The sequence below is a fragment of the Schistocerca gregaria genome, chromosome 4, assembly GCF_023897955.1.
Source record: "Schistocerca gregaria isolate iqSchGreg1 chromosome 4, iqSchGreg1.2, whole genome shotgun sequence".
Taxonomy (NCBI): Eukaryota; Metazoa; Arthropoda; class Insecta; order Orthoptera; family Acrididae; genus Schistocerca; species Schistocerca gregaria.
In genome coordinates this window covers 223,111,784-223,137,083 of record NC_064923.1, presented here as the reverse complement: position 1 = coordinate 223,137,083, position 25,300 = coordinate 223,111,784, and the positions used below count along the sequence as shown (strand labels likewise).

General features: G+C 40.9%; 1 long non-coding RNA gene across 3 annotated transcripts in view; it reads left to right on the top strand.

Annotated features, from left to right (window-relative positions):
• LOC126267557 (uncharacterized) overlaps window positions 1-16,312 on the top strand; it is a 319,893-nt gene extending 303,581 nt beyond the window's left edge. For 2 of the 3 annotated variants that reach the window (XR_007549025.1, XR_007549023.1), the window contains exon 2: window positions 15,684-16,312. This is a non-coding gene — a long non-coding RNA (uncharacterized LOC126267557). Of the gene's footprint in view, window positions 1-6,306; window positions 6,398-15,683 lie in introns of those variants that run through there. The other variant, XR_007549024.1, reaches the window with a different exon arrangement.
• Window positions 16,313-25,300: the final 8,988 nt, after the last annotated feature.

The window sequence follows — 25,300 nt, the reverse complement described above, 5'->3', positions numbered from 1 at the left end:
GTTGGAATTCGATTACTCGATAAATAGTACAATTCTCAAGGCTGTCAATTCAACTAAGTACCTGGGTGTTAAAATTACAAACAACTTCAGTTGGAAGGACCACATAGATAATATTGTCGGGAAGGCGAGCCAAAGGTTGCGTTTCATTGGCAGGACACTTAGAAGATGCAACAAGTCCACTAAAGAGACAGCTTACACTACACTCGTTCGTCCTCTGTTAGAATATTGCTGCGCGGTGTGGGATCCTTACCAGGTCGGATTGACGGAGGACATCGAGAGGGTGCAAAGAAGGGCAGCTCGTTTTGTATTATCGCGTTATAGGGGAGAGAGTGTGGCAGATATGATACACGAGTTGGGATGGAAGTCATTACAGCATAGACGTTTTTCGTCGCGGCGAGACCTTTTTACGAAATTTCAGTCACCAACTTTCTCTTCCGAATGCGAAAATATTTTGTTGAGCCCAACCTACATAGGTAGGAATGATCATCAAAATAAAATAAGAGAAATCAGAGCTCGAACAGAAAGGTTTAGGTGTTCGTTTTTCCCGCTCGCTGTTCGGGAGTGGAATAGTAGAGAGATAGTATGATTGTGGTTCGATGAACCCTCTGCCAAGCACTTAAATGTGAATTGCAGAGTAGTCATGTAGATGTAGATGTAGATGTAGAGCACTTGGCTGTGAAAGGCAAAGTTACCGAGTTCGAGTCTCGGTCGGCCAAACAGTTTTAATCTGCCAGGAAGTTTTATATTAGCGCACACTCCGCTGCAGAGTGAAAATCTCATTCTGGAAACAATCCCCAGGCTGTGGCTAAGCCATGTCTCCGCAATATCCTTTCTTTCAGGAGTGCTAGTTCTGCAAGGTTCGCAGGAGAGCTTCTGTAAAGTTTGGAAGGTAGAGACGAGGTACTGGCAGAAGTAAAGCTGTGAGTACCGGTCGTGTGTCGTACTTCGGTAGCTCAGTTGGTAGAGCATTTGCCCGAGTTCGAGTCTCGGTCGGGCACACAGTTTTGATCTCCCAGGAAGTTTTATATCAGCGCACACTCCGCTGCAGAGTGAAAATCTCATTCTGGAAACAACCCCCAGGCTGTGGCTAAGCCATGTCTCCGCAATATCCTTTCTTTCAGGAGTGCTAGTTCTGCAAGGTTCGCAGGAGAGCTTCTGTAAAGTTTGGAAGGTAGGAGACGAGGTACTGGCAGAAGTAAAGCTGTGAGTACTGGTCGTGAGTGGTGCTTCGGTATCTCAGTTGGTAGAGCACTTGCCCACGAAAGACAAATGTCCCGAGTTCGAGTCTCGGTCGGGCACACAGTTTTGATCTGCCAGGAAGTTTCATATCAGCGCACACTCCGCTGCAGAGTGAAAATCTCATACTGGAAACAACCCCCAGGCTGTGGCTAAGCCATGTCTCCGCAATATCCTTTCTTTCAGGAGTGCTAGTTCTGCAAGGTTCGCAGGAGAGCTTCTGTAAAGTTTGGAAGGTAGGAGACGAGGTACTGGCAGAAGTAAAGCTGTGAGTACTGGTCGTGAGTGGTGCTTCGGTAGCTCAGTTGATAGAGCTCTTGCCCGCGAAAGGCAAAGTTCCCGAGTTCGAGTTTCGGTCGGGCAAACAGTTTTAATATGCCAGGAAGTTTTATGTCAGCGCACACTCCGCTGCAGAGTGAAAATCTCATTCTGGAAACAATCCCCAGGCTGTGGATAAGCCATGTCTCCGCAATATCCTTTCTTTCAGGAGTGCTAGTTCTGCAAGGTTCGCAGGAGAGCTTCTGTAAAGTTTGGAAGGTAGGAGACGAGGTACTGGCAGAAGTATAGCTGTGAGTACTTGTCGTGAGTGGTGCTTCGGTAGCTCAGTTGATAGAGCACTTGCCCACGAAAGGCAAAGGTCCCGATTTCGAGTCTCGGTCGGCACACAGTTTTGATCTGCCAGGAAGTTTTATATCAGCGCACACTCCGCTGCAGAGTGAAAATCTCATTCTGGAAACAACCCCCAGGCTGTGGCTAAGCCATGTCTCCGCAATATCCTTTCTTTCAGGAGTGCTAGTTCTGCAAGGTTCGCAGGAGAGCTTCTGTAAAGTTTGGAAGGTAGGAGACGAGGTACTGGCAGAAGTAAAGCTGTGAGTACCGGTTGTGTGTCGTACTTCGGTAGCTCACTTGGTAGAGCACTTGCCCGCGAAAGGCAAAGGTCCCGAGTTCGAGTTTCGGTCGGGCACACAGTTTTGATCTGCCAGGAAGTTTCATATCAGCGCACACTCTGCTGCAGAGTGAAAATCTCATTCTGGAAACAACCCCCAGGCTGTGGCTAAGCCATGTCTCCGCAATATCCTTTCTTGCAGGAGTGCTAGTTCTGCAAGGTTCGCAGGAGAGCTTCTGTAAAGTTTGGAAGGTGGGAGACGAGGTACTGGCAGAAGTAAAGCTGTGAGTACGGGTCGTGAGTCGTGCTTCGGTATCTCAGTTGGTAGAGCACTTGCCCACGAAAGGCAAATGTCCCGAGTTCGAGTTTCGGTCGGGCACACAGTTTTAATTTGCCAGGAAGTTTCTTCCATATTGTGGTTCGCTAACGGGATATTTTGATACAGTTTGTCTTTCTGATGTAGTTTATCACTATTTAACAATGATTTTCTAGGTCTGTGTGACAGGCTCATGTTGAAGTGCTGTCCGCAGCTTCGTGATAAGTGTTGTCTCGAGATTTTTTTGCAATGTTTTTAGATGTAGGCCTGGTAACTTCCTCCCGAAAAGATTCCATTTGGCCTTCCGATCGTGCCCTTAACTGCGGCATACATCTGTATTCCAGTTGGTCCCTGTTGGGTTCGAGGAATGTGCCGATATACGTACATTTTTGTATGTTATCAGGGTTGTAGCCATATTTCCATATTTTACTCCTAATGTAGCACGGAGGTTTTCTGTGATGGGGGGTAGATGGACCAATTATGTTTGTTCACTCGTCCGGCAGGTGCCCATTCTCATCTGTTTCGTTGCAGCCCTAGTTGATGTTGTGGAAATTGAAACTTCGTACAGTGAATTTGTCATTTTCGTTGTTAAAACTTTTTGGCGATGAGAAAGCAGATTCTTTTTCTTGGAGTTTTGTACACTGACGTGACAGTGACATTTGCACTATCGATTGTTAGCATTGCAAATGTCGTTATTTGTGGATGTAGCGACAGAGGTCACAATCATATCTGGAATAATAAATATGGCACTGCCATGATTGAGATGTGGTGCTTCGACAGCTGATAGTATTTCTTGTATTTCAGGTATTTTTCCTTATCTGCAACAACACGAGAAACTAAGGCTCTGTGGCGTTTTCCAGCGTAGTATACAATGACGATTTTCGTCCACAGAAAAAAAATTACGACAAAACAATCAACCGTCACCAACAGAATATGATCAGATGATGCAAGCGATATAAGGAAGAAATACTTTAAATTTCTGTTTACTGTAATTTTCAGTCGGAGAGTGAAGATTCATAATGAGCACAGTTAGCAATGTTTTGAAAAAGGAAATATAAGAAGTACTCTGTCTGTCTGTCTGTCTGTCTGTCTCTCTCTCTCTCTCTCTCTCTCTCTCTCTCTCTCTCTCTCTCTCGCCTTTTGCATGTGTGTGTGCGTGTGTTCAAATGTTCAAATGTGTGTGAAATCTTATTGGACTTAACTGCTAAGGTCATCAGTCCCTAAGCTTACACACTACTTAACCTAAATTAGCCTAAGGACAAACACACACACCCATGCCCTAGGGAGGGTGTGTGTGTGTGTGTGTGTGTCTGGCGAGTTTTTGAAAAGACAATTAAAGAGCAAAGAGTAAGGTCGCTTTTACCTTTGAAAGTGATCGATGCTCTTGGTACTTAACTGAAACGTAGAATTCCTAGTCTTGGTCACATTTTATTTTATTTGAGCACACAACTGCCTTATAGGCATTATCAGATGTACAGGAGTGAAATAATAAAAATGGTCCAATTTCTTTGAGACGTGAATATCAACCAGTACACAGAAACGGAAGCTTTGTCACGCCATAAAAGGCATGTACGTTCAGACGTAGAAATACGACCGCTTATGTTGAAGACATTGTTTGCAACAATGCGAACTTTATCACAGAGCGCACTTCGACATTTTTACTTTCTGAAACAGAGTGCACTTTGGCAGTTTCGTACCTATCATTCATTCCATGAGCTGTTTGCCACTGACTGCAACATCGGCACAGCTAATCGGAAACGGATGGAATTGCTTCACTAATGGACGTTCTACTGCATCCTGATGGACATCCCGTATACTGAGACAGCTCCTGACGTCACCTTGGACAGCCACGACCTCATAATGACTATATTTCTTTTGCATATGTTATTGTATCCGCAGTTTTCGTTAGAGCTACTACTAATAAATTCATGTTCTTTTGTATTCAGAACTTAACCTTTACAGTAAATTTTCTTAGGTTATTTGAATAAAATATATGTTATAGGTAACTTTATGGTTGTCACTTTTCTCTACGCTTTCTGACAACCAGATAGTCTCGTTAAATATTAGCTTCCACCAGAAGTATTAGCTCCAGTGGTTTCAATATTAATCCATTATAGTGTTATAGTCCCACTTACGTTGTTAATTCTTTAAGTTAATAACTAAGCGTTATGTGCTTCGTTCCTGAAGCTTACTTGTTTGCCATTTGCATGCAATAGGTTTATAGTCATGCTTCACAAGTTTTGAGATTGATGTCTTGTTTGTTTTCTCTTATGGATTGGATGATGACTGATTATCTGCTCACACAAAATAAAGTATGACCAACAGTTAGAATTCTGCCACTTACAAATAATGCAGACTGGATTTATTAGTACTGCATAACAGAAACAGTGCGCCACATATAACTAATCCATTTGAAGATCAACAATTTGTGGAACAAACCATGTGCACATACCATAAAATTTCTGAAAGGGAGAGGATAGTCTGAAAGTTCTGCGGAGTGTGCAATTCACTTATACCGATTTACCTTACTACTTTATGTATCTGACAAGAGCGGTGGACCTCTAAAATCATTATATAAAACTACTCGGACTCTTAAATTCTCACTGTGGCAATTCACTCCTTTTTTAAAACAACTTTTTAGCACGTGAAAACGTTGTGAAAGGGCGTGCTGAAACGTAGTCTCTTAGACCTTTTTATCTGAAAACTGTTTAATCTTTTAAGATAAAGCAAAATTTATTACATATTTATGCTTCATGTTAACATATTTATTTGTCAACAAACTAATCTGGTGGTGAACACATACCTCCCCAAAAGAGATCACTTTGTTGACGATGCTACGACCTCACCTCTGCTTGCACCGCCTCATCACTATGCAAGTGAAGCCCTCAAAGGTATTCTTTATATTTCGGAAACAGGTAAAAATCGGAGTGGGTCAAGTCGGGACTGTGTGGAGGATGGCTGATGACAGCGAAGCCAAGGCGTCGGATTGCTGGACACGTCGCAGCGCTCGTGCGTCTTCTGGCATTGTCGTGCTGAATACGTGGGTACTCGAACAATAAAAATTTGTGTTTTGAGGGTCTCCCAATACTTCCGCTTAGTTCCGGTACACACCGCCACTTCACATGCTACACATCAGAGCCATCTACCGGTAGAGGGGTTAAACTTGCGTCAACGAAGCCAGGAATATGACCGAGCAATATGCATGCCATTTAGTACCTCATCCGATATGGAGCACAGAATAAAATAACGAGAGGCACCACGCGCTCGGATTAGCATTCAGAAGTAAAGATTGTGACACACTCTCCCGCATGTGACCGAATAGCTCATTTCATGTAATGACAGAAAACAAGTAAGGCAAAAAGAATCTTCACTATGTAGGCCTTGCAAAGACAAGAACAACATTAAATTTGGCAAAATATTCGAAACAGGGCATTTTTTGTAACATAGGTATTCAGCAAGAGTTAGGAATAAGACAACATTCTTCAACTATCTTCCGGTTTCCGTTAAAACAAAGACACTAGCCATGAGAAAAGAAGGCCGAAGAAAAAGTGAGAAGTAAAGATGAAGGCTGACTACAGCCCGAAGGTGTGTTGGTAAGAGACTTGTACATCTGCAGATAAATACCTGTAAAACGCATATAGAGAACATGGTAATTTAAGTTTCAAGTGAGGAGACATAAAAAATACATTCATGCAACGTACCAGGAAAATTTTCTAAGAATGGAATTGGTCATCTACATTGGACAGTCACGCGAGCCTGATGTCATAAAGTCGATCCGTGTGCATCTGCAGTGTTTCCCATTATCTTAACGACTGTTACTCTCTGTCTCGTTTAATAGCTTCCTCAGGAGCTCACAGTATATTTGGAAGGTTAGGCCGATAGCGCTCTGACACTTCTGTTGCGGTTGACGTACGAGAACATAGTTAGATAGTGACGACGGCGAAATGAATAGGCATCTGGTGAGCATTTATAGCCTATTGTTTTCTCAATGTGAGACGTTCCCACCCAGGGTAGTTTGCTAATTATACCGTCTCGTAACATTTTCACAAGTATAAAGGTATGTTTCAAGTATACAGAGCCTATGCTCTACATTTTCTTGTAACTACGAAAATTACTGTGGAATGCGCGTTAGAGAGATTGTTCCTTTTGTTTTGCATTGCTGCGCATTCTCTTTGCATGAAAAATGAGTAACAAAAATTAATGGTTGTTTCTAACATATTTAATGGACCTTTACATTCGTTGGTAAACAATTAACGTTTTTAGTGCTGCAAAGTCGTCATTAAAATTCTTATATGAGTTTCGTCCTTTATACGAAAGACATCTACAGTGGATATAAGTTTACACTCGTGCCCTTACAGTTTCCGTTTTATCTCTCGTGTAGAAAGACGCACTTGCACTTTACTTGTGAAAACTATATTTACGTACAAATGATTCTTTTTCCTACTTCTTCATGACTACTTTCGTTTGCACTTTGTGACATGAAAACTTCGTTCAGCGAATAGTAACTTACATCATTAAAAATGTAGTTTTAATAGCAGAATATTAGTTTAGTTATTTTTTCCATTATTATTTCAAAGGTTGCGTGTTAGCTCGTTCCAAAACAAAACAAAGACAAAAAAAAAGATTTAACATCTCTTGATTCGAAGTCCTATATCCCGCCTTCGAGTTTGGTTAAAAAATAACAGTCATGTAAGACGCTCAGGTGGTATCTTTCCATGTGGTCATCCCTCATTACTTCTGTAACTGTTGGTTTGACGCCTAATTTATGTCTTATCTTTTGACTTCGGATATGTCTCTTAATGTTAATCCAAGACGTGGCTTCAGGAATGTCATATGAGCTGCTTCACTTCCTTGTTGCTCTCTTTGTCTTGGAATCCATTTTTCACTGTTTACCCACCACCGCGTATGGAGTCTTAATATTGTCCGTTTCGTCATAGTTGTGCTAAATTGTCTCATTATACTGGGTTTTGCCAAATTTTCTACACATTTTCAAGTGATTGTAAAAAAGTTGGAATCGAGGTTGGGTATTACACGATTATATGAAGGGCTTATTTTAATAATAGTACAAGTCCATTTTTGTTCACTGTGAGATGCAGAGTCTTGAAGTTAAATGAGCGCTGAAAAATCTGTTGTAGAGATACCATAACCATTCAAGCATATGGCTTCTTGCTAGACATGAACATTTCTTTCTGTTTGTTTGGATCATTAATTTCAGAAGCATTATAGCCAGGAAAGTGGAGTTAATGGACTTGTACCACTATTGAAATGTGTATGACAACAGCAGCTCTAGAAGTTATTTGCGCAATGTTCGCAAATCTTCAGTATGTGAACAGTAATCACGCGTCACACGTTCATTCTGCAGTTCAATTAGGCCGGCAATAGGCCTAAAGCGGTTGCATGAATGTCACGGCCGCTCTGATACGTGGTGTTAAGTCCGCGATGTAATCCTACAGATAAAAATCACTTTGTGTCGGGTCTGGAGAGCTCATGGACACATTTGTGGAAGTGCAGTGGAGCTTCAGTTTTTTGAAAAGTGAAATTATCACTACCCACCCGTGATTGGTTCACCAACTACGCATAACGCTTTCACGGTGGGTCTGGAGGACATGTTGATGGAGATCATTGAAAAGAAAATGTCTAGATCATGTGAAACACCCCTGTGAACCAGTCATAATGTTATATTTCTGCATACTTTGAGCCACATCTGAATTGTTCGTGTACTTTGGTATATCTGCCCCTAAATGTTTAAACGAATTCACCTGTTCTTTTATTTTACCGTTTATCACTATTTTTACTTTTTTTACATGTTTCCGTTCATTGTATTTCTTTTCTTTTATTTACAATAAATGTAGCTATTCGATAAGTTTGTAAAACATTATTCTGCTTAACCACATTTTCTCGTAACGTGCGTTCAATGTCTACTAGGAGAACCTGGGTGTCTGTAAAAATACATAGTGTCCTGGCTCTTGTGAAACTTTTGTCTTCGGTTCTGAGACCACAAATGTGTCAGTTGGTTAATTTCGTTTACTATGTTCCCAGGTGGCAGTTGTCATTGTTTGTAGTAGGTTTGTCGGTTACCCACGTTGTCATCAGATACATTCGTCTAGCTCTTCTATTTGGTTGCTGTTTTCCCGGTAAGAGGGCGCCAGTCGCTCGCTAGGGTAGTCACGTGGTGGAACTGCTCTGTTACTGTCACCTGACCCGCCAGATTCTTCTATCGTAGTTTCCTTCCTTAGTCGAAAACTCACAGTTAAGGCGCTGGGATTTGCCTTTCACCCTGTCCTGCTTGTTACACTCATAATGAGGGCGAACTTTGCCTGGAAGCTGTGCAGTTTCCACCTTTGCGGAAGTGGCAGTATAATTAGCTCACTGAGCTGCTAAGCGATCACAGAGGTCTTACCAGAAATTTTTGTTTATATGAAAGCGTGGTGTCTGTTCTTTAGGACGTATTCAAAAGAAAAATGACCATGCAGTCATATAATGGATTCGCCTACATGGGCCACGAATTTTTAGCCTTTGGTACTATGTTCGATCTCCAACGGGAATCGAAAATTAACGAGCATGAAGGACATGGATGAGGCTACGGATAGGTGGCCCTAGGTGGGCGTGTGTCAGCCGGGTAAGGTGCCGTGATAGTCCATACAGGCGCGATTACTACTGTGTCCGGGTGGTGCAGTGGTTAACCCTACTGTCTAGTAAACAAATGGTTCAAATGGCTCTGAGCACTATGGGACTTAACATCTATGGTCATCAGTCCCCTAGAACTTAGAACTACTTAAACCTAACGAACCTAAGGACATCACACAACATCCAGTCATGTCTAGTAAACAGAATAGCGCGGTTTCGGGTCGTGGTTCGGCACACATTTTCACTTTTCGATTCCGCATTAAGTCCCGATGCAGCTGATGTCGTTCGTTCCTTCCATTTCCTTTCTCCACCCTTCACCCTTAGTTCAAATAAGAACTTTTTGTGTGTACTGGGCGTTGGCTGTGGCCCTTGGAACCATAACCCATGGAACGACACCAATTCTTAGCCCCATTTTTGCTTACTTATATTGGCAAATGCAGCCCTACCTCAACTTCTCAGGATTTTAGGACATAGAGACTAAGTTAATACTTATTTAGCACCTTCTTTAGGATTCTGGAATGTTATAAATAATTATTATATTCAAAAGTTGTACAGATTTCTCTTCGAACAGTGTTGGACCGCTAAGTGCTGACGACCGCCATGAATCAGCCTAGCGGCATCGAAAACTGGTCATCATAGGCACTTAGAGATCACCTATTGTTTCCAGTTCCAGTTCCTGTCTAGAACAATACAAGGTTTAGTAATTATTGACTGTAACACAAAAGAGTCGTAACGTAAAGAGAAAACATTATCTGTCTTTCTAATGCACTGTATATAAGTATTACAAAAGAAATTTCTCTTCGATAAGAGGATGAGAAAGGAAACTGGTTTTGTTTTCTTTAATGAGCCACACCATTAGTCACCTTATGCTGTTTAGTGAAATCACGGGATTTTGTAAATGTTTACGGCCGGATGGGCATTAGAACGATCGTCATTCCACGCTCCATACATCCAACCAGCAAAACTCCCTCAGCATCCCAAGAAACCGTAGCCATAGCCTTCCTCGATAACAAAGTCTGACAGGCTTTCTTCGATTTGCATGTATAATTCGTATACACTAAACAATAGACTGTCTTTTCGTTTCGTCGGTTACGTATGCCACACAAGTTTAGTCACTTCACAGTAATTTTCGAAAAACCTTTCTTTTTCCGCGTCGTAGCTCAAAAGGAAGTCGTAGCCCAATTGTTTGGTTTTGTGGAACTCCGTAAGCAGTACAATCATAAATAAAAGTCTTTTAAATCGGAAGTGTAGGGAAGCTAAGGCCAAATGGTTGCATGAAAAATTCGAAGAAATCGAAAAAATAATTATTGTCAGAAGGATTGTTTCAGCATACAGAAAAGTCAAAACAACCTTCGGTGAAATAAAAAAGCAAGGATGTTAACATTAAGAATGCCAAGGTAATTACACTGCTAAACGCACAGGAGAGAGCGGATAGGTCGTAAGAGTACATTGAAGGCCTCTATGAGAGGTAAGACTTGTCTCATCACGAAATAGAATAAGAAACAGAAGTTGATATAGAAGAGACAGTGGATTCAGTATTAGAATTAGAATTTAAAACAGCTTTGCAAAACTCAAGATCCAATGAGGCTAAAGCAATAAAAAACATTTTATCAGAATTTCCAAAATCATTGGTGGAAGTGGCAACAAAACGACTATTCAGTTTGATGTGTAGAATGTTAGTGTCCGGCGATATATCGTCTGTCTTCAGGAAAAACATAATCCATAAAATTCCCAAGACTGAAAGACTCAGTAAGTGTGTGAATTGTCGCACAATCAGCTTTACACGTCATGCATCCAAACAGCTGACAAGAATAACATCCAGAAGAATGGAAAAGAAAATTGAAAATGTGTCATGATGATCTGTATGGCTTTAGGAAAGGAAAAAGTATCAGACTGGCAGTTCTAGCGTTGAGATTGGTAATGGAAGCAAGACTGAAGAAAAGTCAAGACACGTTCATAGGATTTGTCGACCTGGAAAAAGCAATCGCAAACGTAAAACGGTGCAAGATGTTCGAAATTCTGAGAAAAATATAAGTAAGCTGTAGGGAGAGAAGGGTAATGTATAGTAAGTACAAGAGATAAGAGGAAAAAAATAAAGAGTGGAAGACCGAGAACGAAGTGCTCGGATTAAAAAGGTTGTAAGATGGGAATGTGGCCTTACTTTTGTTGGGAATAAAATAAAGATTCAGGAGTGGAACTAAAATTCAAGGGAATTGATATCAATGATACTATTCGCTGATGACATTATTATCCTGAGTGAAACTGAAGAAGAATTACATGTTCTGCTGAATGGAATGAACAGTCCAATGAGTACAGAATATGGATTGTGAGTAAATAGAAGAAAGACGAAACTAATGAGAAGTAGCAGAAATGAGAGCCGCGAGAAACTGAAAATCACGATTGATGGTCACGAAGTAGATGAAGTTAAGGAATTCTGCCATCTAGGCAGCAAAATAACCAAAGACGAAGGGAGCAAAGAGGTCATCAAAAGCAGACTAGCACTGGCAAAAATCGGATTCCTGGCCAAGAGAAATCTAGAAGCATCATACGTAGGCCTTAATTTGAGGAAGAAATTTCTGAGAATGTGCGTTTGGAGCATAGTATTGTATGGTAGTGAAACATGAACTGCTGGAAAAGCGGGAAAAAAGAGAATCTAAGTATTTGAGATGTCGTTCTACAGAAGAACATTGCAAACTAGGTGGACTGTTAAGGTAAGGAATGAGAGATTCCCCGGAAAATCGACTTGGAAAGGAATACATGGAAAACACTAACCAGGAGACGGGATGGTTAGACATCTGCTAAGACATCAGGGAATGAGTTTTTCCCTTACAGAGGAAACTGTAAGGGGCAAAACTGTAGAAGAAGACAGACTGGAAAACATCCTGCAAATAATTGATGTCGTAGGTTGCAAGTGCTACTCTGAGATGAAGAGGTTGGCACAGGAGAGGAATTCGTAACGAACTGTATCATATCAGCCAAAGGTCTCCTGATGGAAAAAATCGGGTCGCATGTGAAAATGGTCGGAGTTTGCACCGCTTTGTGTTCACACTGCATTTGCACGCGACACCACCTCTAAATAGCTTTTGACACCACAGTTGTTGCCACATCTGACCTATAAAAGGTACGATTCTTCAGTACATCCGTTTGTGAACCGAAAGTAATTATATTTACAAAAATAACCATGAATTAGGAAGTCAAATGATTTTTAAGAACGTGCGAGTCGTCAGAATCCGTATAAAATTGTTACATCTCATGAAAAGAGCCTATTATAGTGAGAACAGACAACAACAGAAATACGTGCCTCTCAAGCATGAAATATGTTGTTATATTTTCTTTAGGGGAGCAAGTTGCAATTACGCTCGTATTCTTCATGAGTAGGTCGTAACATGTCACTGAATCAGTGATATTCGGCTCTGTAGTTTCATCATCATTCATGTCTCTCTATCATTTACTAACGTTCTAAACGCAAAAATGTAATCACTACTTTGTTAATTAAGTTGAAAATAATAAAAAACGAACATTAATCTTACGGCTGAATTTTTCGTCGCTAGGGGCGCTTGCGTCGTCAAATGGTAACACTTTTGCGGGTGTTACGACTGTAATGTTAAACTGTGGTATCTTGCCGACTCATAATAACGTCCGACTTCGCACTAGTAACAACGCTTTACATCTTTTACAAGACTGCGATTGGTGCTAGTTGGACCATTCTCCGTACAGCCCTGACCTAGCCTTTAGAAACTTCTTTATCTTCCAGCACCTGCAAATATTTTTTAGTGGTCAAAAAATTCAGCAAAGATGACGAGCTCAAGAAACATGGTTGATAACACAAGCGGCAACTTTTTGTGAGCAAGGTGTAGAAAAACTTGTGGCGCGCTATGACAAGTGCCTACAAAATTGTGGAAGCTATGTGGGAAGATATTTCAAGACCTGTAGTTTATTTCTAACAAAGAGCTATTTACTGTGTGTGGCCGTTTTGTGTTTATTACCAAATGGGTCTTACTTTCTGGACGCGCCTCGTATAACATTTCATTAAATAACCGCGAGCTGCTGCTCGGTTTTCTCTAGAAGTGTTTCTGAATGAGATTCATGCAATAGTTAATTGGATTTAATGGCACTGTACAGGCTATATTTAATGCTCCATAAAGATAGAGGATAAACAAAACAAAGGTTTACTATATTTTCAACCTAACTCAAGCGTTTGGCCTTTACCACATAGTACTCTCTGAAAATTGTATTCTTATTAATTTCTGTATTTGGAATTAATGGTAGAAGTAACAAGTACACATGAAACACATCACACATTGACTGATAGTGCACTTACTTCTACCGGGATGAAGTTTCCAGCCTAACTTTCTAATTACTAGCAACTGTTAAATATTCCAGTGGCAATGCACAAAATAACAAGGTATTTAGCTTGCTCGGAAATGGACTGTAGCATGTCTCGAAACGGTTAGGGTCTACATAGTGAAAGGAAAACGCAATTTTTCGGGGCAACAGTAATACATTGTCAGAAAGCGTGTGAACTCTAAATCCGTCACAAACCATAATGTTACGACATACCGGCGAACAAGCCTGAAATGTTTCTTACCTTTATCCCTTCAGAATTTAAGAGAGAATCGAGGAAAGTAAATCTGTACATTCGCCAGTAGAAAGAGAAAAACAATTTCTTTTAAATATTATACGTAGGATAGGGGATGTCTAAAGTGCGCGTCATTTATGACGGCTGCCGAGTTTAGGTTCGTTCTGCGCATCTGATGTCACAAAACACAGTCAGCCAATGAACAGAGAACGACGTTGCCAGAGCTCAACTGCAGTGCAGAGTACAGACGACTGTCTTCAGTTTTAGAAACGTTCAGTCATAAATAAAGTACTTGAACAAACGTGATGTCTCGATAGCAGACTTTCTTTTATAGAAAGTTTGGAAAAAGCATTTTTATACCAATTGCTTCCTATTCTATTAATTAATTAATTAAACCAAACAAGCGATAAGCCTCCTTATTGAGGCGACAGCAAGGAAAGGTGTTTGTATCATTCTCAGTAACCGCTTTCTCGCAGTAAAGAACAGCGGTAATGGTTTCTTTCCTGTTGTACCGGACTGGAGCGCCTAGAACCGCACGGCCACCGCGGCCGGCAATAGTTTTTTTGAAATCGAATGATAAAGTGCGCCAAAGCAGTCGAAACACCATGTGTCTGCACAGGCGAGCAGTGCAATGATGACAAAATCGCGCACGTCACGGAATGCGGGGAGCACGTCTCTGTAGCAGCGAAGGGTTAATGCGGCCGTGGTGGCTTTACTTCATAAACTGCGCGCTGCCATCTAAACGTAAGTTTGCGAACTATACTATGGCGCTGCTTCTCTTGGCGCGTACAACTGGCAATGCAGCAATCTCCCGCGTCTGGGCGGGCATTCGCGAACCGCCACGATAAAAGAATCGAACTATAATAGAGAAACCCCTGTATCCCAATATGAACGCTTGTGGTTTGATGCGCCCGACATCTTCCTTCTCTTCCTTCAGGTTTCTTGGATTAAAAAGTGATATGGTAGAAAGAGCTATTTCGTAAATAATGTAGACTCCACTAGTTAAACCAGATGCCCAAATACGATTGCGCTTTTCACTCGCGGGGTCAGTTCCTTTCGACTGCTACCAGCACATGAGAAAAATCTCAAAATTTCATTTATTTTGTGACAAGTGAAAAACCATACGACAGTAGCGACGTAACTTTGTTCAAATGCCGCCTAACTGATAGCACAAGTATCATAAACAGGAAAAAAATAAAGAAAACGCTACAGCCTACGGAGGTATGAGGCATTTACATAGGGCAGTTTTTCTTATGAAAGCCATTTGTTGTGCTTCGACTAACGCAGGGGTCTCCAAAGTACGGCCCACGGGCCGAAACCGGCCCGCGAGGGCCGGCAAACCAAATATTTGCGGTGATACCTATAGTAACAACAATTGAGTTTCGAGGCCTATCGCGACCAATACACCGCGACATTAGCTCTGCTGCTCGCTACAAGACTACATAACTAAACTTATTGTTGCGCCGCTTGAAATAACAATGCGCTGACATACTCTACCTCTGTTACGTCTTGCAGTAACAGTGTTGCTAATAATGATTTTGAGATTTCGTTAACTTTGCAGGGCGCTTTCGTGAAGAATGTGCGGTGACATACCTTTTTGTCGGTGAAATTCGCCAGAATTTCGGTGAGATACGTCCACCAATCAAAATTATGTAATTAAATAAAAATCGTAGTTCGTTTCAGTGCTAGCTATTCCCACAACCTTAGATTTGGGCGAATTCAGCTTTCCTTTAGCCTTACATTACAGTGATCATGGAGTGCTTAGGGTGCTTTAATCCCACTAGGTAGATCTTGGCCCTTATGACTTCGTGAAGGAGTCAATGTGGCCCGCGTTCTAAAAAGTTTGGAGACCCCTGGGCTAAGGCTTTGGAAATGAAACTGCACACAAACTTCACTCTAATGAAATACCGTACAGTACACAACGGGGTGTTATATATTTAAAATCAAGAAAGTTCTTTACTGTGCATCTCGTTGTGGTACCAGGTAATGCTGTACACGACACCCGCTGAAGCTGACAGGAACCTCTCGTTGTCCAACAGGTGGTCTCGGCTGTGCTGCTGACGCTGGCGCTGTGTTTGGCGATGCTGCAGGCGACCCCAGTGGCTGAACCGCAACATAACCATTGGTACTGGGATAATCCCCACCCGGATTATGGGTGGAACCACCCCTACGGATGGTGACGGTTTCTACGGATACCGACACCGACACCACTGTGGCTATTACTGAGACAAAGTTATTCTGCCTCCTTCTTCTGAATAATACACTTTCTGGCTAACGGCGGTAACGACCATACATGCATTTTCTTTGACTCTCTGCCCTGGGCGCCGCTCGGATGTATTGTTCTACTTTCAATGTGTGTCTTCTTCGATGCGATATTAGTGTCACAATGCAAGAATTTCATAGCAACATTAGTGTGAAAAGAAATGAATTACTCTGAAAGCTCTGCCCACTTAGTTTTTGTTTCAAATCATGCACCCACTGATGAATCAATTGTTACATTTTACATAGATTAGCCAATGGAAATCATTTCTGTACGTTTATTCTGATATCTATTGCCTTAAATTAACTAGTTTTTTACGTTTATCAGTTGAAGACATACTGTAAACATCCAGTTTGAGATGGACTATGTAAAAATATCTATGCAATAAATCTCATTTGCAAACTTGAACCTAACAGAAAAAGCATACTTTCTTTTCTCTGTCAAAAATGCCTTACAATAAGTCTCGTTTATTATCATTTATGGTCACTTATACACTCTATTGTGAAGTATGAACAGACAATTGCACCTGACTTTTCTCCTAGATCTCATTTAATTACATTTCAATTGTTCCTGCAGCTTCAAGGATAACACCATAATGCAGCGATAATGTATGGTTGATTGACACATAATTATCGCATATAGGAAAGAGTTATTTGTTCCAGTACAATTCCACAAAAATCATTTCCGGTTTTAAATTAATTTACGTTCTGTTGTTATACCGGATGATCAAAAAGTCAGTATAAAATTGAAAACTTAATAAACCACGGAATAATATAGATAGACAGGTAAAAATTTACACACTTGCTTGGAATGACATGGGGTTTTATTAGAACAAAAAAATGACAATCGTGAATAAAAGGAGCTGTAATGAGAGAGAGAATCAGATACGGCAGCAGTCGCAGCATATTGACGTTGCCTGAAAAGGCGTCATTAGTCTACCGTTATCGGGCCTCTTTTCTTCAAGGAAATGCGTGATTCTGGTTTTCTAAGTGCTACCGTGACGGGTGAGAGGTACGCCAATATGTTACAGAATCGCATTATCCCCAGCCTGGCTGATAAACACCTGCTGGGACGTACGATGTTTGTGCAGGATGGCGCTCAACCCCATATTGCTAGACGTGTGAAAGATCTCTTGCGCGCATCGTTTGGTGATGATCGTGTTTTTAGCAGCCACTTTCGTCCTGATTGGCCCCTCCAGCGATTATTGGCTTTGGGCTTACCTGAAGTCGCAAGTGTATCGTGATCGACCGGCATCTATAGGGATGCTGAAAGACAACATCCGACGCCAGTGTCTCACTATAACTCCGGACATGCATCACAGTGCTGTTTACAACATTATTCCTCGACTACAGCTAATGTTGAGGAATGATGGTGGGCATATTGAGCATTTCCTGTAAAGAGCATCATCTTTCTTACTTTGTTATGCTAATTATTGCTATTCTGATCAGATGAAGCGCCACCTGTCGCACACTTTTTGAACTTTTGTATGCTTTTGATTCTAATAAAACCCCATGTCATTCCAAGCATGTATGTCAATTTGTACTTCTGTGTCTACATTATTCCGTGATTTATTCAGTTTCCAAATTTATACAGATTTTTTGATCACCCGGTATATAATAATTTCCAGCTCCACTAAAATATGCTTTTCATGGCCAGGCTATGAAGGACAATGATTTAAAGCCATGAATATTAAACAAAACGTTAATAATACTTGAAAAATGGTAATGTATCTTGAAGTTGCCGTGTTTAGAATGAACATTACTGAAAAAGACACACAGATCAACAGTTTAACAACAGCTGCGGCGGAGGTTCACCTAATTGTGGTTGTCCGACTATTGTGCAAATTCATCATCAGGAAATATCATAGATACCATTATGTTATCAATGTGGAGAGCTTCACATAATACGCCTAAATCAGATAAATATGACAGCATTTCTGTACTAGTGCAGTGGCATTAAATCAATGAAACAAAAATAAAATGCAGTGGAAAATGTGACCTACTGTGTTCTAAGGCATATCGAAAACAACATTCACGTACCACAGTATTTCTTACATTTACATTTACAAGTAACTCACCAATTCATCGTAATCTTGCACTGATGTTGTATTTATATTAAAGCACAGTGTACATCTGTCCGCTACAGAGAAGACGGTAAAAGAAGTAGAACTGACTGGAAATGGGTAGCTTGCATTTCAGGAGATACAGCAATAAATTACAGTTAAGTGAAACTCTTCACCTACACTAAGGCAATTGCAAGTTTGCTGAACTGCACGATGAATTGGAACAGAGGCAAAAACAATGAAATACGAGTGAACACTCCTGCAATTTGTTGTCTTCTGGTCAGCCTTGTTGACTCTCGATCACGGAGACCCGGCTTCTGTTACCGGCCGGGTCAGGGATCTTCACTGCTCGGGACTAGGTGTGTGCATGTGTGTGTGTGTGTGTGTGTGTGTGTGTGTGTGTGTGTGTGTGTGTGTGGTGTGAGTGTGTGTGTGTGTGTGTGTGTGGTGTGAGTGTGTGTGTGTGTGTGTGTGTTGCACACCGAAGTTATCTGATTTTGCTTTCGATTTCCTGGCATTTTTTTCTGCCGCCATTTGATCATGCATTTCCTGCACTTGCTGTATAGTTCATTCCTAAGTAAGTCACATTGCTGTGTTCCTTTCCTTCCCTGAACATTCTGTAATTTACTTTGCGTTTTAGAAAACTTTGTTCTCTCTTCTACATCTACATCTACATGGATACTCTGCAAATCCCATTTAAGTGAATGGCAGAGGGTTCATCGAACCACCTTCACAATTCTCTATCATTCCAATCTCGTATAGTGCGCTGAAAGAACGAACGGCTATATTTTTCCGTACGAGCTCTGATTTCCCTTATTTTATAATAACGATCGTTTCTCCCTATCTAAGTCGGTCTCAACAAAATATTTTCACCTTCAGTGAAAAAGGTTAGTGATTGGAATTTCATGATATAATTCGCCGCAACGAAAAACGCATTTGTTTTAATGAAGTAGATGTGTTACATTTTTTAAGTGTAACCGAAGTTTAACGAATTTCTTTTAGCACTCATGTGGATAACCTCACACTTATCGTTATTTAGAGTCAATTTCCAATTTTTGCACGCTACGGATGTCTTTTCTAAATAGTTTTGCAATTTGTTTTGGTCTTCTGATGACTTTACTAGTCGATAAATGACAGTGTCGTCTGCAAACAACCTAAGGCGGCTGCTCAGATTGTCTCCCAAATCATTTATATAGATGAGGAACTGCTAAGGGCCTATAACACTACCTTGGGGAACGCCAGAAATCACTTCTGTTTTACTCAATGACTTTCCTTCAATTAGTACAAACTGTGAAATCTCTGACAGGAAATCACAGATCCAGTCACACAACTGAGACGATATTCCATAATCATGAAATTTCATTACATGCCGCTTGCGTGGTACAGTGTCGAAAGCCTTCTGGAAATCCAGAAATGCGGAATCGATTTGAAACCCCTTGTCAATATCATTCAACACTTCATGTGAGTAAAGAGCTAGTTGTGTTTCATAAGAACGATGTTTTCTAAGTCCATATTGGCTGTGTGTCAACAGACCATTTTCTTCGAGGTAATTAATAATGTTGTGGTTGGCAGGAGAGCCAACACTATATTGCTAAAGGAGGCCGAAATGCACGCGTTTTAGCTCACGCAGGCTGGCGTGAAGTCTGGAACATGACAAGGGAATTAGAATTGAGAAAAACGGTCGTAGCTGGTGGAATACTTAACTTTAAACCATTAATGGAGAACGTCGCTCTTTATGGTACATGATTCACAATATCAATAGTACGGATACTGGCGCCTTGCTAGGTCGTAGCAATAACGTAGCTGAAGGCTATGCTAACTATCATCTCAGCAAATGAGAGCGTATTTTGTCAGTGAACCATCGCTAGCAAAGTCGGCTGTACCACTGGGCGAGTGCTAGGAAGTCTCTCTAGACCTGCCGTGTGGCGGCGCTCGGTCTGCAATCACTGATAGTGGCGACACGCGGGTCCGACGTATACTACGGGACCGCGGCCGATTTAAAGGCTACCACCTAGCAAGTGTGGTGTCTGGCGGTGACACCACACATAATGTTCGAACACAATATATGTTCATGAATCCTGCTACATATCGACGTTAATGATATGGGCCAGTAATTCAATGGATTGCTCCTACTACCTTTCTTGAATATTGGTGTGACCTGTGGTGTCACTTATTACAGCAAGTAAATTTTGTTACTCTTAATCTTGACATAGATTACAAGATCCTTTACAGTGTCCCTAACTTTTCCAAGGTTAGGCGACCCATTAATAATGAATATAAACTGGTGTACATCTAAGCTTGTTGTTTTGAGTTTGATGGCGTTATCGTTGTGCACAGTGGCCGAATTCAAAGACCACTTAAGAAATCAGAGAAAAGAATGAGTATTGCACTAGGTGGTCTTTACATTATTTGTTTTACCACGAGCGTTGCACTTACTCTCCTCGACTCCGATCCAGATCAGGGTCCCAATTTCACGTTAACGCTTATCCAGGATGTCGCTTTTGGTGTCTTTTGATATTCTGCAGTTAGGCCGGCACAGTGGCTGACAAATTCGTGGTAGCGATGCTTTGTTCTGTAATAGATTCTGATTTCATTTGTTTTGTACATGGGTAGGGCTAGTCGAGCACGACCTAGAAAACCAAGCAATTATTAGCCAGGGAATTCAATTGAATTGGAAGAATTCGAGTCTGCATTTTCCTTGACAGAGGTGTCAGCGCAGGTGCATTACCTGGAACCAGGAAGATACATGGACAGACGAGTAACGTGAAACTAACGAAGCTTGTGAAACAGTGTCGACCGTTGCACAAAGCAATTCGAATCTCGGAAACGTGGGAGCTCTGTGCAAAACAAATGTTGGAAAATGACGACTCAGATAGGAAAGAAATGCCAAAATGTAGATTGGGCAGTTTAAAGAAACAGAAAGCCTGCCAAACTCATGGCCATTGCAGAGGAATGTTCATCAGCAGCCGCCTGAGCGGAGATGTAACTGAGAAATAATTACCAGTTCCAAGGCTCTGTACAACCTTCGCAAAGTTTGAATTGGAATCAAGAAATTATAATAGGCCTCTGCTGGGCATCATAAAAGCTCCGCTGCTGGCATCAACTAGTTTTCAAATCTTCGTACATCTACAGTTGAAATGGAGGACAATGGGACGGCAGCTGGTATAAATTTATATTAAATATGAAGAAATTCGGGCGGGGACTGCTCAGGAGGATCTCGTTATCAAGAGAAAGAAAACTGGCGTTCTACGGATCGGAGCGTGGAATGTCAGATCCCTTAATCGGGCAGGTAGGTTAGAAAATTTAAAAAGGGAAATGGATAGGTTAAAGTTAGATATAGTGGGAATTAGTGAAGTTCGGTGGCAGGAGGAACAAGACTTTTGGTCAGGCGAATACAGGGTTATAAATACAAAATCAAATAGGGGTAATGCAGGAGTAGGTTTAATAATGAATAAAAAAATAGGAGTAGGGGTAAGCTACTACAAACAGCATAGTGAACGTATTACAGTGGCCAAGATAGACACAAAGCCCACGCCTACTACAGTAGTACAAGTATATATGCCAACTAGCTCTGGAGATGACGAAGTAATTGTAGAAATGTATGATGAGATAAAAAAAATTATTTAGGTAGTGAAGGGAGACGAAAATTTAATAGTCATGGGTAACTGGAATTCGACAGTAGGAAAAGGGAGAGAAGGAAACATAGCAGGTAAATATGGAATGGGGTTCAGGAATGAAAGAGGAAGCCGTGTGGTAGAATTTTGCACAGAGCATAACTTAATCATAGCTAACACTTGGTTCAAAAATCATAAAAGAAGGTTGTATACATGGAAGAATACTGGAGACACTAAAAGGTATCAGATATATTATATAATGGTGAGACAGAGATTTAGGAATCAGGTTTTAAATTGTATGAAATTTCCAGGGGCAGATGTGGACTCCGACCACAATCTATTGGTTACGAACTGTAGATTAAAACTGAAGAAATTGCAAAAAGGTGGGAATTTAAGGAGATGGGACCTGGATAAACTGAAAGAACCAGAGGTTGTACAGAGTTTCAGGGAGAGCATAAGGGAAGAATCGACAGGAATGGGGGAAAGAAATATAGTAGAAGACAAATGGGTAACTCTGAGGGATGAAGTAGTGTAGGCAGCAGAGGATCAAGTAGGTACAAAGACGAGGGCTAGTGGAAATCCTTGGGTAACAGAAGAAATATTGAATTTAATTGATGAATGGAGAAAATATAAAAATTCAGTAACTGAAGCAGGCAAAAAGGAATACAAACGTCTCGAAAATGAGATCGACAAGAAGTGCAAAATGGCTAAGCAGGCATGACTAGAGAACGAATGTAAGGATGTAGAGGCTTTTCTCACTAGGGGTAAAATAGATACTGCCTACAGGAAAATTAAAGAGACCTTTGGAGAAAAGAGAGCCACTTGTATGAATATCAAGATCTCAGATGGAAACCCAGTTCTAAGCAAAGAAGGGAAGGCGGAAAGGTGGAAGGAGTATATAGAGGGTCTATACAAGGGCGATGTACTTGAGGACAATATTATGGAAATGGAAGAGAATGTAGATGAAGATGAAATGGGAGATATGATACTGCGTGAAGAGTTTGACAGAGCACTGAAAGACCTGAGTCGAAACAAGGCACCGGAAGTAGGCAACATTCCATTAGAACTACTGACGGCCTTGGGAGAGCCAGTCCTGTCATAACTCTACCATCTGGTGAGCAAGATGTACGAGACAGGCGAAATACCCTCAGACTTCAGGAAGAATATAATAATTCCAATCCCAAAGAAAGCACGTGTTGACAGATGTGAAAATTACATACTAACGCGAATTCTTTACAGACGAATGGAAAAACTGGTAGAAGCGGACCTTGGGGAAGATGAGTTTGGATTCCGTAGAAATGTTGGAACACGTGAGACAATACTGACCTTACCACTTATCTTAGAAGGAAGATTAAAGACAGGCAAACCTACGTTTCTAGCATTTTTAGACTTAGAGAAAGGTTTTGACAATGTTGGGTGGAATACTCTCTGTAAAATTCTAAAGATGTCAGGGGTAAAATACAGGGAGCGAAAGGCTATTTACAATTTGTACAGAAACCAGATAGCAATTATAAGAGTCGAGTAGCATGAAAGGGAAGCAGCGAATCGGAAGGGAGTGATACAGGATTGTAGCCTGTCCCCGATGTTATTCAATCTGTATATTGAGCAAGTAGTAAAGGAAACTAAAGAAAAATTCGGAGTAGGTATTAAAATTCATGGAGAAGAAATAAAAACTTTGAGGTTCGCCGATGACATTGTAATTCTTTCAGAGACCGTAAAGGACTTGTAAGAGCAGTTGAACGGAATGGATAGTGTCTTGAAAGGAGGATGAACATCAACAAAAGCAAAACGAGTATAATGGAATGTAGTCGAATTAAGTCGGGTGATGCTGAGGGAATTAGAATAGGAAATAAGACTCTTAAAGTAGTAAAGGAGTTTTGTTATTTGGGGAGCAAAATAATTGATGATGGTTTACGTAGAGAGGATATAAAATATAGACTGGCAGTGGCAAGGAAAGCCTTTCTGAAAAAAAGAAATTTCTTAACATCGAGTACAGATTTAAGTGTCAGGAAGTCGTTTCTGAAAGCATTTGTATGGAGTGAATGGAAGTGAAACATGGACAATAAATAGTATGGACAAGAACAGAATAGAAGCTTTCGAAATGTGGTGCTACAGAAGAATGTTGAAGATTAGGTGGGTAGATCACGTAACTAATGAGGAGGTATTGAATAGGATTGGGGAGAAGAGAAGTTTGTGGCACAACGTGACCAGAAGAAGGGATCGGTTGGTACGACATGTCCTGAGGTATCAATGGATCAAGAATTGAGCATTGGAGGGCTGCGTGGAAGGTGAAATTCGTAGAGGGAGACCAAGAGATGAATGCACTAAGCAGATTCAAAAGGATGTAGGTTGCAGTAGGTACTGGAAGATGAAGAAGCTTGCACAGGATAGAGTAACACGTAGAGCTGCATCAGACCAGTCTCAGGACTGAAGACCACAACAACAACAAATTTTAAACGAGATCAGTGACATACTGCTGCCCTGTCTAGGTCCTATCAATGTTTGGAATGCCTCACTTAAATTCCTCCCTATTTTAACTGCTGCGTACGATTGCTAGTATATTCTTCGAATTAGGGACAGCTGGTGTGCTTCTACACCAATATACTCCATCGCTTTCGACAGCCGTGTGATGGATACGGAGTCACATGCTTTCTCTAAATCCTGACACTTTGAATACACCTTTTCCTTTATTGGCCTAAAGTTGAAAAACTGATCCATGCAGAATCGCCCAACTGTAAAACTTGCCTGTTTCTAGCGCATCTTTCGCTCAGTCTCATTCTCCAACCCCTTATTCAGGAAATTCCTAAAAAGTGTGCTGCTAGAAGGCATAATGCTAATGTCCCTATAATTATAAGGGTGCTTCTTTATTTCTTTCTCGCACAGAGCAGAGATGTGTGATACACACTACTCTTTTGGTAATTCCCGTCCCTCCACAATCAGACCCTAGGCGCTGTTTAAACGGCACGTATTACTCGCAAAACCTCTCTCTAGTTTTACTCCAATGGTGCTTCTTTCCAGTTAGATATGTATATGTTTGGGTGAAACCGATCAATTAGTTTAGGAACAGATTTTCAATAGGTATACATACACACACAAAACATACATACATCCATTTTAATAAGGTACAGATATATATAGTCATAACATAAATGTTTGCTATTACAGATCAATTAGAAAACATGTTTATTATATGTACAGGTGACAGGCAACAGTTGTTTGGTATCTGATCATGTTCCATAGTCCTGCCCGATCCAGTACCGTTGTTGCTTGTATTTACACTAGGTGTGTTTCTTGCACCGACTTGATGGATTTTAAGTAGGGACTGGAGAGCAGTGTATTGTGTATTCATTGCTTTTAGACCTCTCCATTATTTTACAGTTAATAAAAAATACGGTTGTTCAGAGTGTATTTGACTATGTTTTGGAATTGGAGAGGGATCCGTTTTAGCTCAAATAACAATAATGAAAGAGAATTCTATTATTTTGGTAATGACATAAAGGTATGGTTCTTCCTTTAGGTACTTTAATGACGGTGGAGGTATGTTTTTTTCAGTTTCCTCTTCATATGTTATTTTATGCTGGTTTATGACAGTGGTGATATATTAATATTGTGTCACACGTCGCTTCTCAACCACTTTCTAGACATAACTTGTTGCTATCATTTGATAAAATTTATAGCTTTAACATACGCTATTAATCTGCCAACAGTATCATGCACAAG